This window comes from Nylanderia fulva, unplaced genomic scaffold (assembly GCF_048542155.1).
Source record: "Nylanderia fulva isolate GAGA-0341 unplaced genomic scaffold, ASM4854215v1 Scaffold39, whole genome shotgun sequence".
Lineage (NCBI taxonomy): Eukaryota > Metazoa > Arthropoda > Insecta > Hymenoptera > Formicidae > Nylanderia > Nylanderia fulva.
Window position 1 is genome coordinate 1,009,531 of NW_028190466.1, and position 18,250 is coordinate 1,027,780.

The window sequence follows — 18,250 nt, forward strand, 5'->3', positions numbered from 1 at the left end:
CTTAAAAAATCCGTCCACCTGATAATTAATTTTATTGCCACTTGATTGCGCGCGCGTTAGATTGTTTAAATAATTATATTCGCCATATTCTCTTTGCCGCAGAGTCATTAAATCAAAGGACAGAGTTACATTAAGCATCACGTGTAATATGTAATGCGTCCATCAAAAACGAATGCCGTCGAATGAAAATAATCGAGGGGGTCCACTTCGAATTCTATTTTTCTGCATAAAATTCTCTATAATATTCCATAATATATTCTACTTTGGTTTATACCCGCGGAATTGACGATGAGAATTTTAACGAATCAATCTCGATCAACTTTAAATTATACAGACCAAGAAAAATAAAAGCTATAAGTTTGATTTCACAATTTATTTTCGTCGGAATAAATTGACCGTCGTTTGTACTCCGGTTTTTACTTCTTCAGAGTACTTTCTAATATTGATATAATTATCGCAGAGTGATATAAATTAATCATTTCAAGTGTCTCAATGTAATATAACATGTAACACACTTTTATAAATACATGTATCTGTTAATTGTAAATCTCAGATCTGAAATCGCAAAATGAAATAAAGGAACCGTCGGCGAAAATTTTTCGCAAGTTCCGTGTGTAATGAAAATTTTATATCCGAAGAAAAATTGTACTAATCAAGCGTGTGCTTATATAACGTAGAGTTTAAATGAATTACGGGACTTGTATTAAGTTAACTTATTCGCTTTGTAATTACTCGACAGATATCGTATTCTTGATATCTAATCGTCGAAAGTAAATAAAATCTTTTGCGGCACTTAAAATCGTAGCAACGATCGAGAATCGCGGATATTTTCTTCGAACAATTTGTGCATACATCTCCATTATCGCTATAAAAATGTTATAAAATCAACAATTTCTCACTCACCAATACGAGCAAAAGCGGAGTTGTAGTTCACAGCTCATTGATCTGAAAACAAAATATTCAAATTATTGCGTCCTATAAAGAGATATAAACAAATATAACAAAAATTAAATGTTTCTTAAAAGAAATGTTATTGTTATTTATGTGTGTAAACTTTTATAAAATATAATAACTACAAAAAAATTTCTCATGAATATAAATGTAAATATCTTACATAAAATCTTAAATATAAAAGAAATATAAATTTTAATTATTTATTAATATTATTTGTCAAATATTTATTAATGAATAATTATGTATAAAATAATTTACATAATCTATTCTAAAAAGTTTTATATATAAAAATCTCAATTATAGAATATTTTATTAAACATTTAAAGCAAGGATTTTAAAATAAAATTTCTAAAAGATTTTATATGAATAAAAATAATACATACCTATAACACAAAAAATCAATTTTACTGAGATGGATCAAATCATTTTCTCAATAGCGAATTAATAAATTGAGTATGTTATAAATTATATTTTTCATACCTTACAGTTGCTCCGCTGTCGCCCGATGCCTCTCTTCCGGCTCTCCTTCTACTCCTCCTCCTCTCATTGTTCCTTCGTAGCACTCGCGACACGAAACACGAATAATTACGATCGCCCGATACTTTAGACGGCACTCCCGACACGCGGAACTTTCCCAGCAAGCATGTCATTTTAACGTCGAATGACGTCATTAAATGTCAAATGACATTAGAAGTCAATGGCGTCATTAGAAGTCAATGACGTCATTTTGCTACTTGGATTTTCACGGCACTCCCGACACGACGCGTGAATCGCACTGTGTATCGCAATGCTCCCTGCTGTAACAAACAAAATACATAGATATACTAGAATAATCTTATATATTTCGCATTATAACAATATAAATATGTAAGCTAGAATTAATGATGGATCGCAACCATTCGCGCGCGCGCGAAAACAGAGTAGGGTTATGTTGATATCGTTGACGAGAAATTTTGCATCGAATTTCTCGAGAAATATGCGTTTCGAACAATTACGATTACATATGAACGTTGAAATTATAATATGCGATTGATAAATATTACAATACGAAGGTTAAAAACAATTATACTTACTAATTAATCACAGAGAGACGCAGTTCGAACTGCCTAGTACTCGCGGCGTTTCGGTAATGAGTGAAGTTAGTCGCTATTCTACTAATATCGGCAACTTCATTCTAATAGCGCGCGTAATATTTAAAATATTAAAATATTAATAATTAATTAAAACTCGAGATTTGTTCGAAAAGTTGAAGCTTTAAAATAAGTATAATTTCTAAAAATTAACGTCTTATCTCAATGGCTATAAATATAAATATCCGGTTCTTTATTTTAGTTTAGTTAATTTTTTTGTTTTAAGAAGGCAGAACTCTTTTTAGAACTCGTGCAGGATAAATTTTTTAATGCTATAAATTTTTTTAATGCTGATAATTACTGATAAGGAAAATATTCGTTGCTTTAATAATGGTTTTGTTTATATAAACTATCAAGAACTCTAGAACTATAAACTTGAAAATGAAGCCAGAACTCTTAATTATTTATGACTCTTCACGAAATGAGAAGTCAGCTTCAAACACCCGAAACAATTTAGACTTAATTAAGTGAATTTATAAACTTGAACTGCTATTTATTTTGCGGAAAACGCTTTTTCTCGTACTTAGAAATATTGAACCGTAAAATTAAACTGAAGCAGAACAGAGATTTGATAGATGAGAGTTACAGCGTTATAATTTTAAACTTTACTCGAGAACGCTAAAATTATCCAAGGACCTTTAAATTCAAACAATCTGCGATTTATGCGATTTGTTTGGCTCTTGCATTTAGTAAAACCGCATATTATATATATAACTGTAACACATTTTATATATATACATGTGTCAGAGTGTCTTGACACTCGGAAGGTAAATTTCATTCTTCGCAAATTTCTTATTTTCAATGTCGCAAAATCACTGCTATATATGATTTCTTATAAGTTCTTTAATTATATTAATAATTTAATATTGCATGTCTTTTAATTTTCACGATTTAAAAATTATAAAATCAAAAATTATAAATATTGCACAAAATTGTGAAAATTATCCGAAAAATAACAATAACATACAAAAATAAGTTCTCATAAAAGGTAGTGACAGCACAAATCATATTTCTTTAGAATATCATCGATTCGCGATTTTTTCATGTTGGACGTAAAATAATGAATATGAAAATTATAAAATAAAAAATTATAAATTATTATGCAAATTTATTGTAAAAATTATCCGAAAAATAACAATAATACAAAAATAAATTCTCATAAAAAGCAGTGACATCACGATTCTTATTTCTTCAATATATTATCGATTCGCGAGTTTTTATTTTATGATATATATGTATACATATATATATATATATATATATATATATATATATTGTATCGTGTTATCGTCTTTGAACGTCTGTCCTGACCGCAGTGCAGTTGACGATGCAACTCGATGCAGAAGTCGGTGCTCGCAAGCTCATTTATTATTAACTCGAGTTATCGCATTTTCATAATTGGATACATGGAATATTCAACGATGCGAAACGATTCGCCGATGATTTTCTGTAATTAAATGTTACAGTATTGCGTTTAACACGTGTTTTTCGCGCGCGCGTGCGAGAGCCGACGAGAGATGGCAATTATCATGGGGCGACATTAATATCTGCCGTATTTATCGCTCATAATTATTGCGACGCTATATTATTCGCGAGTAAGAATGGCGAATGTGCGCGTGCATCACGATGGGATCGCGGTCTTTAATTTAACGCTCGCGATTAATTTGATAACGTTCGATGAGAGACGAACTATGAATAATTAAGGAGACGACTACACGAGAACAAAGAATAATTAAATTCATGGAATTGCGCGGTTTATAATCTCGAATTGCGAATCTGATTTCGTAACAAGACGAGACTGAACTCTAACATCGAATAAACTATGGAAAGAAATGTCAGCCATATTTTAGCTCAATTTTAGGTGTCCCTATATTATATTTGACGAAAAATTCCCTGTTAAATTATATCTAAATTATATGTAATAATAATATTCAATATAAATTTCTTCCACATATATAGCAAGTAGATTCGAATTTACATGGTTTTCAATTCTTTATAATTACTTCGAAAAAAAATAGTACTTACTCAAGACTCGAATCTGAATGAGATAGATTCGAACTCTATAAATATCTTGAAAAAGTACTTTTAAGTAGAAACTCGAATTTGGATTGAGTATTTTGAAATTTTTTATGAGAAATTGGAGGAATAATTGTGCAAGTATCATAAATTGATTTCTTTTCTTAGAGTTTGAATACTACTTGTAAAAAGTTTAATTGTTAAAGTAGAAAACTCTATTATATAAGTACTATTATAAATACTTGTGAATATTTATAATAGTATTATACTTAATAATACTTTTTATCAAAATAGTATTTGAGTATTTAATAAGTACTATTTAATAGTACTTCAATACTATTTAATAGTACTTCAATACTATTTAATAGTACTTAAGTATTATTTATTAAGTACTACTTAATAGTACTTATAAATATTTAATAATATTTATAAATATTACGAACCTGCAGGTACTCAAAAGGTAAATTTTAGAATTTAGACATAATAATTAAACTTCAGATATAATATAGAGATACCTAAAATTTAGCTATAGTATTTAATATTTATTTTATGTTAATGTCGTGAATATCCTTCCGAAAATGCAAATTATCAATTTAAAAGTATCTTAAATATTTAATAATTATCTCATTGAATATTACATCATACTTTTGTGACATTTTATAATTAGACTTTTAAATCGTGTAAAGAATAGCCGATCTTATGTATTGGAGAATTTCAGCTTAATTGCGATTAAAGCGATCCGGCGGATTACATCTAAAATTCTAACAACTATCTAAGGTATCTTGAAAGACGATCACTTTAAATTCAAAATTCTGCGAATTCGGTTATTTTCATCGTTGATCAAGAATAAACTCAGCCTTTTGATTTTCACACATGTACTTTTCGCGTTTTAATAGTGATTGTTTGCAATATAATCAGGAAAGAAAATAGTTATTAAAATCTTTGTTGAAGACTAAGAACTTTTGTGAAATTCATATGAATAATTAAAGGTAAAAAAACAAATTTATATACATATATCCAAAAAACTGATGTATATAATATAATTTTCTTTGGGAAGGAAGGAAGAAAATTATATTATATAAAAATTATACATATACAATATATCTTTATATATTCATTTTTAATTTAAAAATTATATATACATATCTATTATTTTTATAATGGCTTAATTTCATTGTTTAATATTTTTTATATTATTCTTAATATTTAATACTATATATATGTGTGTGTGTATTTAGTTATTTCTGATTTGAAATATATTATTTTAAAAAATAGCCATCTTTAAATTTTTCAAGAATTTAAAATATTCGAGTCATTAAGATTAGACGTGGTAAAAACAAAATATTCGTATAAGAAAATATTAACAATCCGTATGATTGCATTATCGCGATCTTACTGCGATATAAAAGCATGAATAATATTGTATGATCCATGTTGACTTTTTCAACTTTCCCAATTAGCGTGCGACTTCGTTCGCTGTTTACGATCACCCTGTTATCGATATATGCATGCATTTTCAAAGGAGAGAGAGGGAAGGAAGAAAAGAAGAAATATTGTATAAGTTCGATGAACGTAATAAAAATTTGCATTATTATAGGATGACGATAAATACGATAATACACGAGGTACGACGCAAGAATCGTTGATCCCACTCTTTTCTCTCTCTTTTACGGTTTTTAATTAACGGCATCTGCGCGATTAGATTCTGCTTGAAGTAGAATTACACGCGGCATCGACATTCCAATGTGCGGTCGAAAACGTTGGTATTATTATTATTAATAATGCCGGGATTTCTCGACACATATATTATGCACTAAAAAAGAATTATTAAATTAATAAAGATTTCAATACTGCCTTTTTGAAACAAATAAATATTTATTTGTTTTGAGAAAAAGTTATCTTATATCAAATAAATATTTATTTGTATTCAATAGATTTTTTCAGTATAATATAGATATATATATATATATATATATATATATATATAAAACTCTGCGTCGACGACGTCGACATTAAATATTTAATAATTATAATATTATTAATAATTACAATATTATTAGTAATTATAAATATTTAAATATTTAAATGATCGTCTTTCTTTTATCATTCGTATATTTTACGCGCCTGCGCGTATCACCTGTGCATGCAAACGCGGTAATTAGAGCAAATGTACGCGTTATAATTAGCGTTACATGCGCTTTGTTTACTCGGCGACCTTTCTTTGACGTGACGACGATAATAAACCTTCTCGACGCAAGCGGCAATCTTGTAAAGGTGCTGTTGCGTGTAATGTTGATAATAATCCGTTAATAACGCGTTGTCTCTGTCGTGAAAAGTTGACATGTGATGTCAACGGGAAAGATGTAAAGATCGAAAGTTTTTTTTTATGTCATAATATATAACCTGAATTTAAAAACATGCAAGAGCAAATATTTTCGAAAGTGGATTTTAAAAATTTAAAAGATTGTACTTTAGCGAAAAAATATATTTTTGACATTTCTCCTTTAAAACAAGGTGCTATCGTATAGAACAGATGACAGAAGTTATATAATTAGCTATCATAAAATACAGAATTAAAAAAGGAATTAAAAACAAATATTAATTCGATAATAAAGAGAGATGCGCATAATAAAAATTAAATAGAATTTTCGAGAGATTTAAAAATGTATAGTGTGTATTGTCATTTTGATCTTTCAAATTGACAACTGCTTCCGGTGTCTGTCAAAATGACGAACTTAATGTATTATGTTACTAAAAATAGAATCAAGTTCAATTATGCACTTAAAAATCCGAGTTAAATCCAATAATCAAATTTCATTTTCTAGGATTCCGATAATATTCATAAGAAATAATATTTACTTTTATTGTACTTGAAGTAATCGAAACCAGAATAATTGTATTCGAATTTTGAGTACTTGCAGATTTGAAATAGTATTTATAAATATTATTAAGAGTATTTATAAGTACTATTAAATAGTACTTAAGTATGATTAAATAGTATGAAGTACTATTAAATAGTACTTCAGTACTATTAAATAGTATTAAAGTACTATTAAATAATGTTGAAGTACTATTAAATAGTATTGAAGTACTATTAAATAATGTTGAAGTACTATTAAACAGTATTGAAGTACTATTAAATAGTACAATTTCATAAAAAGTATTATTAAGTACTATTATAAATACATACATTAAGTATTTATAATAGTACTTGTATAATGGAGTTTTCTATTTTAAGAATTTAATCTTTTACAAGTAGTACTCAAACTCTAAAAAAAGAAATCAATTTATGATACTTGCACAATTATTCCTCCAATTTCTCATAAAAAATTCCAAAATACTCGATCCAAATTCGAGTTTCTACTTGAAAGTACTCTTTTTTCAAGATATTTATAGATCTATCTCATTCAGATTCGAGTCTTGAGTGAGTACTATTTTTTCGAAGTAATTATAAAGAATTGAAGACCATGTAAATTCGAACCTACTTGCAAGATACTTAATCCCTAGTCGTTATCGACTGTAAAATAAGGATCCGTGCCAAGTTTTCGCTAATCCCGATTGTTTGCCCCGACGAACGATTTATTTCGTCCGCGTGAGAGGAGAGACGACGCGTGTGCTCGTCGTAAGAAGCGGGGTTCGGTGGAAATCATCAGCCGATTAGAGTGCAGATGTTCTCGTACGGAGATTACGAGCGAGTTTCTACCCTCGTATGCGCGCACGCGGGGGTACACCATCACATACGCACCGGGGGTGAGGTTTAGGCCGGGGGCGGCGGAAAGTGGATATAACGTCATAGGGTAGGCTTGATTGAATTATCATGAGTGTTTGCGGAACGGCGGCCTGCAATTGAATTAGATGCGGGGCCTTTTCTATCGAAGCGCGTAGACATATATCAGTGTCCCGACATATATCAGTTCTTTCTCTATTTCTGTCTCTTTTTCTCTAAATTAAAAAAATAAAATATATTACTATTAAAAAATATATATAATATTACTATTTAATATACTATTACTATAAAATATTAATATAAAATATAATATTACTATTTAATATTATTTATTATATATATTATTATCAATAATGTAATAATATTTCTTTCTGTCAAAATTATATTTTCTTTTGTGTCTATAAAAATATCGTTATATTCGACGGAATGACTCGTGCACCTGATAATTTTATTCTTTTACACGATTACAAAGAAGAAAGAATCAGGGAGCCTCGTTGACGATTAAAACTTATGATTTCTTATGGTTATATTTCTCTTATTTCATTTTTTGTGCTTCTTTATTAATTATAATATTCTTTTTTTATTTTGTCTTTATACTTAAACCATGCAATTTTATTTTATTTTTTCTATTGGTCAAGTTAAGCTAAGCCTCATTGTACTTTCATAATTTTTATGTGTTTCTAAAAGGATAAATAAATAATTCTAAGCTAAAAAAATCTATCCATTCGATTTATCTGTCCATTTTTAATCTTCCTTGAATATAAAATGTCAGAAAAAATTCAAGAGTATCGATAGTTTTAAAGAGACAAAAAATTCTGCAAATATTTAATTTTTTATTATTATATTATTTTTTATTTTTATTATTATATTATGAGAAGATGACGAAAAATTGAAAAATCGATGACAGCAATTATCGTATTTGCAGTGTGTCGATATAAACGAAGGAGTAGTTGTCTCTGATTGTGTATGTCAATGGAGGGACGCAATCATTCGGTACACAAAGTTATCGGAGAGATTGTTCGCGGAGTACAACGAAAAATCAGTGTGTTCCTTTACGGGATCAAAAGGGCCGCCGCTCGATAAGACATTCGCAGCTTATCGCGATTGATTAATCACGACACGCGATAAGGATCTTCAACATCGTACATATGTGACGTTTCCTTGAAAAAATGATTCCAAAAAAACCGTCATAATTTTGAATCAAATTCTGAGAGAATTTCTTTTGATGCTCCAATTCACGTGATAAATATAAAATAGCGTCTTGATCGAAAAAATGTCTTATCGTGGAAGCTGTCTGAATCGAGGAAAAATTGATGAAGCAAAAAATTGATTCTAAAGTCGAAATATCTCACAAAATTGTATATCATAATCATATAAGGGACGCATTATATTTATATATATATGTATACGCGAAAATATAAATAAAAAATATGTAAGTGTTGATTTGACACTTCTTTTTTCTGTGCAAAATGATAGATCAGGAATGACAACTTAAGACAGTGTTTGAAGTCTTGCTGGCAATTCTAACAAATTTAATGGACCAATTAAGTTAGCAAGATATGAAAAAAACCTAACACTAAAAAATCAAGAGCAGATTGAAAAAATTAAGTTTGAAAATTGAAAATCGAAAGTAGAAAGTGCGCCAAAAGTCAAAGATACATAGAGAAAATTTTCTCTTAAAATTTACCCTGAACATCATAGTATAATATCATGGGACAATATGGTATTGGAAGAATTTTATAAGAGTTTTTCTGATTAATATTTACCACAATAAAAATATTAATATCTACCACAATAAGATATAAAATATACTCGATTAATTTTAATATTTCTTATTGTGGTAAATATTAATCAGAGAAACTCTTATAAAATTCTTCCAACTATATTATCCCACCATATTCTTTCAATCATATTTCCACCATATTATCTCATACAACGCAACAAGATTGCAGCAGGTTGTGGCAACATTTCATTGCAATATTACAACATTGCATAAACATTGTGAAATGTTACAGCAATCTTGCTGCAAGGTTGCAGCAACGGTAAAATGTCCACTTTTAGTAATATTGTATAACATTACAGCAATAATGCAATAAAATAAATATGTAATATTACTATTGGATTATAGGAAATGTGTTAAATACATGATCGGACTGAATGTTTTCTGTACCTAATATTTTTTGTGTAAATTTTATTTTCATAATATTTCTGAACTGTTGCTGCAACATTGTTTAAATTATATTGCAAATTCATGCCTATATAATATTTTTGCAATATTGCTATGCAATGTACAATATTGCAATGTTGTTGCAATATTGCTGCAAACTTATATGCTGTATGCCCAGCAAACACAGTATATAAATGTTATATACTTAAGCATGTTACATGTAACGTATATGTTAGTTGTAATTTCCCACTCATAGATGTAACATTTTTAATATTACATATATTACATTGTAGTTACATTGTCATTATATCCCAAGATAGCATTGACTTATCAATACATCAATGTGCTATTTGGTATATAATTACAATATAACTACAATGTAATATATGTTATATTAAAATGTTACATCTATGAGTGGGAAATTACAACTAACATGGATGTTACATGTAACGTACACGTTATATTACCTGTTATATTCCGTTTTATTATAGCAATGTAACAATTATATATCGGTGTTTGCTGGGATGGAATCCCACAATTACCATCAAGGTAAATTACAAGAGAAAATTCTCTCCGTGTAGCGTCAGGGTAAATTTTTCCAGGAAGTAAAAATTGTCACGCATCAAGTATGCGCACGTAGGATGATCCACAAGCCATTTGGTCATTGTTCTAGCCACGAGAAAGTCCAGAAGGCCCGGACCGGACCGAACCATTCCGTGTTCATGTCCGGGTCTGGACGCGGCGCCCGGCGCCAGACTCCTCTATCAAGACAGAGGGAGAGAGAGAGAGTTTACAACACTCTGGAGACCTCGCGAGGACCTGTGCTTCCCGTCATTAGACCCCTCTAACGAGAAGGGACCGCTGCCGGGCTTATCGCGCCGGGCCGCTTATAAAGAAGCGTAATCGCTGTTCGACGGCTACGTTTTCGCTTTATCGTCCTCGCCGATCTCGTTCGGACGAGAGATCTTTTCCTTCCCGACGGGCGAGAGGGCGGGAAAAATAGAGGAACGAAGAAGAATTGCAAAAATGTCCGTATATATCCTAAGGTCATGTCTTGCTCGTGCACTTGTCACCAAGGATATGCAGGTATCTCTCTCGCGGAGCAGGACAGCCTCATCCATCTCTGTTTGTTTGAGCTTTCAAGGCGCTGTGAAAAATTGACGGAATTTGTCTGCTAAAACGGCCATAAATCATCGGAGATGGTTGCAGAAGACACTGATTTTTTGGAGAATTTTGCGCAACCTCTATATCCCTCGGTATAAATTCCTCTTCATATATGTACATATATACATATATATTTTTATATTTTTTAAAAATATATTTTTTTTACTTATTTTTATTTTAAATATATATACGTTTTATATATTTTAAATGCATATTTTAAATTTATATTTTAAATATACATATATATTTATATTTTTTTTTATTTATTTTTATTTTAAATTTATATTTTAAATATACATATATATTTATATATATATTTATATTTTTAAAAAATATATTTTTTTTATATTTATTTTTATGTTAAATGTATATATATATATATATATTTAGATCTCTGTAAAAATATGCAAGTTTGGAGTGATGTAACGACGAGAAAAATAATGATCTCCGTTCAAGATTGGCTAAGAGACACGATTATTTTAATCCTAAATCGTAAAGATTCATGAAGACATCCGTGCAACCTCTATGACAAGTTTGCGAGCTAGAGATAACTATAGAACGTAAAACCTTGCTACGGCGAGTTTTTTTATCGCTGAATCTGAATATCAAATAATTTGATTAATTCGATTTCTCTCTTCGAAGAAACGAGTCAGATTATTTTTACTTCTTAATTGACTCATTAACGTATCTATATATATTTCTTTTTACAAACGAGAATATTTGCGATTATTTTCTTGCATTTTGCTCTTCCTCGCAATGATTCCGCTGATAAGACAGAAAACAAGTATTTTGAAGTATTTATTTAAATTATTTATTTAATGAGACATTCGATAACGCCAGGACTTTGAAAATTGAATATCATGATATCGATATATTAATTAAAAAATTGGCATCCTTGAGAAAGATTATATTGATCGTTTGCATAAAACTGGATCTGATAAATGGAAAAGAACGAACAAAGTATCGAGCTTTCATATCCCAATCCTGACTAATTTTCGAAATGTCAAAAGGATGATTCTTTCATCATCTAAAATTATTATAATTAATTTTGTTATAGGAGAAACTTGCAGAGGCAACTGAATAATATTTCACCGAATTAAAAACTTCTCGTTTTTTCTACACTTGATTCTAGAAATAAAAATTTATCAATTTCTATACAAAATCCCACTATATTTGTTTATCGTCTATTTGAAGTGCAAAGTAAATCGAAGTACGAGAACTCACACGTAAAAATTCTACGCAAAAGTAAATCCCTATCACGAGGTTCCTCTCCACAATCCATGTATATAAACGTGAAAAAATTGAGAGGTGAAAATTTCGCTTCGGGGTGAGTTTTTCACGTAAAAAAAATAAAAAAAAAACTCCGCACCGCACATTGGCGGGCTAGATCCAGGAAGGAGGGAGGAAAAGGGGGGGAGGTAGATGCGACCGAGTCGGAGTCGCACGAATTAGAACCTGCTCGACGGCGACGCCAGGGCGCCTGGTGGACGGACAGGAATGCCGGCCGGACTGATAAAAGCCACGGCCAACACCTACATAAATTTCTGAACTAAAGCGAAGGAGGGATATCTAAGGACCCCGGTGCCTGTCGTTCATTTAAACGTACATCCTAAATTTAGTGTCCGACCGCGCTCGGGATATGCGCAAGCCGCGGATATCGGCGCCGAGGACGCTATCTCGACGTCGCGCGCCTGTCATCCTGCGTCGGATAAACGTCGATATGTCTCCTCTCGGTGCACTCTGTTCGATATACACTGTACAAAATTTGTAATATATTACAAAAAAGTATGTAAAATTACATGAATGTACACATTTTCATTATTTAACGTGTAATTTTACTTATTTTACGTAATACTTTTACATATTTTTTTACAGTAACTTACATAAAGAATAAGTGTAATATTACATGATAAATTATAAAAATGTACATTTCCATTGTTCGTGTAATTTTACATTTATTATTTATGTAAGTTACGGTAAAAATGAATATGTAAAAGTATTACATAAAATATGTAAACTTACATAAAGAATAGATGTAAAATTACACGATAAATAATGAAAGTGTACATTTTTGTTATTTATCATGTAATATTACACTTATTATTTATGTAATTTTACATATTTTATGTAATACTTTTACATATTTTTTTACAGTAACTTACATAAAGAATAAGTGTAATATTACATGATAAATCATAAAAATGTACATTTCCATTATTCGTGTAATTTTACATTTATTATTTATGTAAGTTACGGTAAAAATGAATATGTAAAAGTATTACATAAAATATGTAAAATTACATAAATAGATGTAAAATTACACGATAAATAATAAAAGTGTACATTTTTGTTATTTATCATGTAATATTACACTTATTATTTATGTAATTTTACATATTTTATGTAATACTTTGACATACTTTTTTATAGTAACTTAAAAAAATGTAATATATTACATAAAAATATGTAAAATTACATAAATGTATACATTCTCATTATTTAACGTGTAATTTTATATTTATTATTTATGTAATTTTACATATTTTTATGTAATATATTACACTTTTTTTACAGTTTATACCCCGTTAATTCAAATAAGATTAATTATGCGCATCACGTAGGATATAATTATAAAAAATTTATACAGGGTGTTTTTTAAACAAATGTCAAAATTTTAAAGAGAGATTCCTTGAATCATTTTATGAAAATTTATACCTTTGATGATTCTTCGAAAATTTAATACGGAACACTCCTACATTGAAAAAAAATATATTGAATTCGAATAAATATTTATTTCAATACTACTTTATAAATAATTTATTTGAAACTAATAATATTGATTTGATGTGAAAAATATTTATTTGTTTCAAATAAATGATTTAATGTGGTTAGCTATTTTCAACGGTTCTTGTGAACACTATGCAGATTTAAGTAATTATAATAAGCTTTGCATGTAACATTTATGCAAAAATATTGTACAATATTTCTTGTAAATTTTTATTGCCCTATATCTTCGAAACAAAGCGATTTTCGAAAAATTGACGGATATAAATTTTCATAAAATGATTCAAGAAATCATCCCTTGAATTTTTGACATATGTTTGAAAAGCATTCTATGTACGCAAGATAAGTCTTTTTAATTTTAAGAGGCAAATATTTCAAAAATATGCAATTTTACAAAAAAACTTTTTGAATAAAAATTTCGAATAAAAGTCAAACCAAAGTCTATTGTACGTTTCCCTCTAGATCATATAATTTTTATTTAAAAATTTTTTTTGTAAAATTGTACATTTTCGAAATATTTGTCTGTTAAGATTAAAAAAACTCACCCTGTTATATTTATTTATTTATTTAATAAAGATATTTATGATGGATTTATTTTTATTATATTGAACGATTTTACGAAGAAGCTCTTTTTCTATACGAAAAAAAGTTAAACTTATCAAAAACTTGTAGAATCCATAAACATAAGAAATGAGGTTGAAATTTACCTTATAACCTTGTTTTTTACGTTTATGGATTCTATATTTTGATAGGTTTAAGTTTTTTATATATTAAGCTTCTTATTTTAATATTTTCACAATTTTCGATTTATTGTTCAAGAGGCGAAAAGGGTTTAAAAGAAAATTTCTCGGCAAAATTATAGATAAAGTTTCATCAAGAAAGAGGAATCTTTCTCCTTCTCTCTCTGATTAGATTAAGTAACTATTAGATATTAAAAAGTTGAGATCGAAAGTAGAAGACAAAAATTTCGACTCAGTTCGGGCTGCTAAACTACGTTTGTTCATTTCAAACTGTCAATAAACATAAATGTTTGTGAATAGGTAAATACATATAAAACAGCTGATCTAAAGCCTATTTTAGATGATTTATATATGATTCTTAATAAAATTCAGAATAGAAATTTATTTATAGATATGTATTACTCTATTATTAAATATATTATATTACTTTTTACTATACACAGAAAATTGTAAATAAAATTCTATATGTGTCAAAAAAATACGCATGTAAATTTATAAAATTCAAAATAATTTTTCTATTATATATTATATATTATATTTATATATTTTATATTATATATTATATTTATATATTATATATTATATATTATATATTATATATTATATTTATATATTTTATATATTATATATTATATATATTTATATATTTTATATTATATATTATATATTATATTTATATATTTGATATTATATATTATATAATAACACTATATTATAACACTTTGTGATACATATAAAATTATAAATAAAATTCTATTCCAAATTTCTATTCCAATTTTTACATATATATCTATACATATATATATATATATATATATGTATAGATATATGTATAGATATATATGTAAAAATTGGAATAGAAATTTGGAATAGAATTTTATTTATAATTTTATATGTATCACAAAGTGTTATAATATAGTGTTATTATATAATATATAATATCAAATATATAAATATAATACAATATATAATATATAATATGTAATATAAAAATTATTTTATGTAAAATTAATAATTATATATATATATATATATATATATATATATACCATATATATGACGTGGTACATGAAATTATATAAATAGAATTCCATCTTGAAATTTAATAGCGAATTATAGATCGCGCTGAAAAGACTTCTCTCTCGTATATGGTATCTATGCAGCAAAAAAGCCCGAAATGATTATCCGAATTATTATACGAAAAAAAAACATGAAATAAAATAAAATCCCCTGGTCATTCACCGACGCGATCTATCTCCGAAGAGGGACAGTGTAGCCGGTTTGTACTGTGTGTTGCTGGGCGCGCAAACTCTCCGCGCGTTCTTCTTCTTCTTCTGCCGACGACGATTGCTACCCGCAAATTTGCACGCCACTTCGGCTCGACAGGGGCCTTTTTTCCCCGCCGCTAAATACTCGGTCGAGTGCGGTGGCCGCTTTTACACACATCCGCGAGAAAGAGAGAGAGAGAGAAAATCGCGTACCGGGCGGGCTTGTGTAAGGGCGCATTCCCGATTCCTTTTGCCGGTGAAAAAAAAGGGAAATAATTAGCGGAGGTGTTAATGAAATACCAAACGAACGCCGTGGGACACCGGGTCGGCGCCTCTGAACTGCCAACCAGACATCCCCGACACAAGCCTCGGCGCCGCTTCTCTTCCCCTTCCCAGCTTCCCTCGTAGTAGCAGGCTACTCCGAGAGATATCTCCTTGTTTCTCTTCCCTCTTCTTCTCTCCCTCTTCAGCAACCGCGTCGAAACCCTCCGCTTTTTTCCTCTCCGGCCTCGCTCTTCTTCTTCTTCATCTTCTTCTTCTTTGACTTCTTACATTTCTTCCTTCCCTCCGCTTTCTCTTATTTTTCCTTTTCCTGTAGAGTTAATCCTCGTATTTCTTTTTTTTCTTGCTTTTTTTAAAATGTTTTCCTCTGCTCGAAAAAATAAAGCTTAAATGAGCTTAAAATGACCGCGACTTGTCGTGTTGTAGATGAGGAGAACACGAATTTCAATTGAAAAGTTGACAGAAGAGGAAAAATTTCTGTTCGGATTAGTTTTTTAATTAATTAATTAATTAATGAAACTGCGCTGTTTTGAATTAATATAGTGTTATTATATAATATATAGTATATAATACATAATATATAATATATAATACATAATATATAATATATATAATATATAAGAAAGGGAGGTTTCTTATATAAACATCCTTTTTTTACTCAAATTTCAGACAAATTAAAAAATAAAACTTAGTGAATATTTTCCACTAATAAAAATATTTATCAATATTTTTTTATCGTTATAAGGGGTTGAAACTAACAAACCCTATTTGAGATTTTTTATTTAGAACTTAACTTTTACATAAGAAACCTCCCTTAATTTTCGACAAAGAATCATCTACTAAAATTTATCGCTCTTATTTAGATGCACCCTGTATAATACAATATTTAATATTAAATATTATATAATTTAATATTATGTTTAAATATAAATAATATATTATAATTTATAATACATATTTAATATTATATTATTATAATATTAAACAAGAACGAACCTAGACAATAACGAAAAAGGGAGAGAAGAGATGTTTTGCACGATATTAAACAAAACTTGAAATATAGAACAAGCATTTCTAGAGGAAATAAATACACTGAAAAAAATTGTTGACTTAATTAAAATTTGCAATTAAATATTATTTTGTTAATTAAACATAAAAATATTTAAATTAAATATAATATACTAAATGTAATATATTATAATATACTATACATTATAGTAATACACTATAATATACTAGTAATATACTATAATTTACTATATACTATAGTAATGTACTATACTGCGATAGTGTATAGTAATATACTATAAATATAATATACTATTTAACAAAACGTATATTTGACTTAAATACTAATATATGTTCAATTAACAAAATGGTAATTTAGTTGAAAGGTTTAGTCAAATTAACAAATCTTATTTTTCTGTGTAAATATATGTATATATGATACCTCTTTTATACATTTAAAAAATTATATTAAAAAACCCAACTCTAAATTTAAAATTAATCGCATTCAACTGAATAATACTATCTTCTATATCTCAGTGAAAAATAAGAACGAAAAAAAAAAATATCGCGGTTTGGAGTAAATATATATGCGACCTATCTGAGTAATATATGACTTATACAGCGACAAGAAACGAACTGCCACCCACGTTCGGAGATCGGTAGCGAGCTCTAAGAATCGGTGCACTCGTAGTTTTTTTTATTCACTCGTATTTTTTTTTATTCCGGAGGGAAGGAGAAAAAAAGGGAGCGACCAGCCTCCTCTTCGGCGTGTTTCAAAGATCGAAGTTTGCCACCGATCAATCGTGATGAGGGCCAGGTAACACGTTCTCTCCGTCTTTATCGACAACTCTACTATGCACTTCATCCCTGAATAAATTATATCGCGACTCGTATCGTCGAAGCGTATCCTACCCTTTAAGCCTCTTCCAGACGTTGATTGCAAAATGGTTGGTTGCGGAAAAACCGATACGTGGATGTTAACGTCTTTTAAAGTTTTACGCAATATAGCG

The 18,250-nt window shown here is 28.8% G+C and overlaps 1 protein-coding gene and 1 long non-coding RNA gene across 3 annotated transcripts in view; one reads left to right on the forward strand and one right to left on the reverse strand.

Annotated features, from left to right (window-relative positions):
- LOC146721979 (uncharacterized) overlaps nt 1-1,743 on the reverse strand; it is a 64,593-nt gene extending 62,850 nt beyond the window's left edge. Inside the window, exons 1-2 of the long non-coding RNA XR_014925409.1 lie at nt 1,435-1,743; nt 904-945 (exon numbers count right to left, since the gene is read on the reverse strand). This is a non-coding gene — a long non-coding RNA (uncharacterized LOC146721979). The remainder of the gene's footprint in view (nt 1-903; nt 946-1,434) is intronic.
- The window catches only part of tup (LIM1_Isl and LIM2_Isl domain-containing protein tup), a 52,761-nt gene that overhangs the window by 2,879 nt on the left and 31,632 nt on the right, over nt 1-18,250 (forward strand). The gene's annotated exons all lie outside the window — the stretch shown is intronic.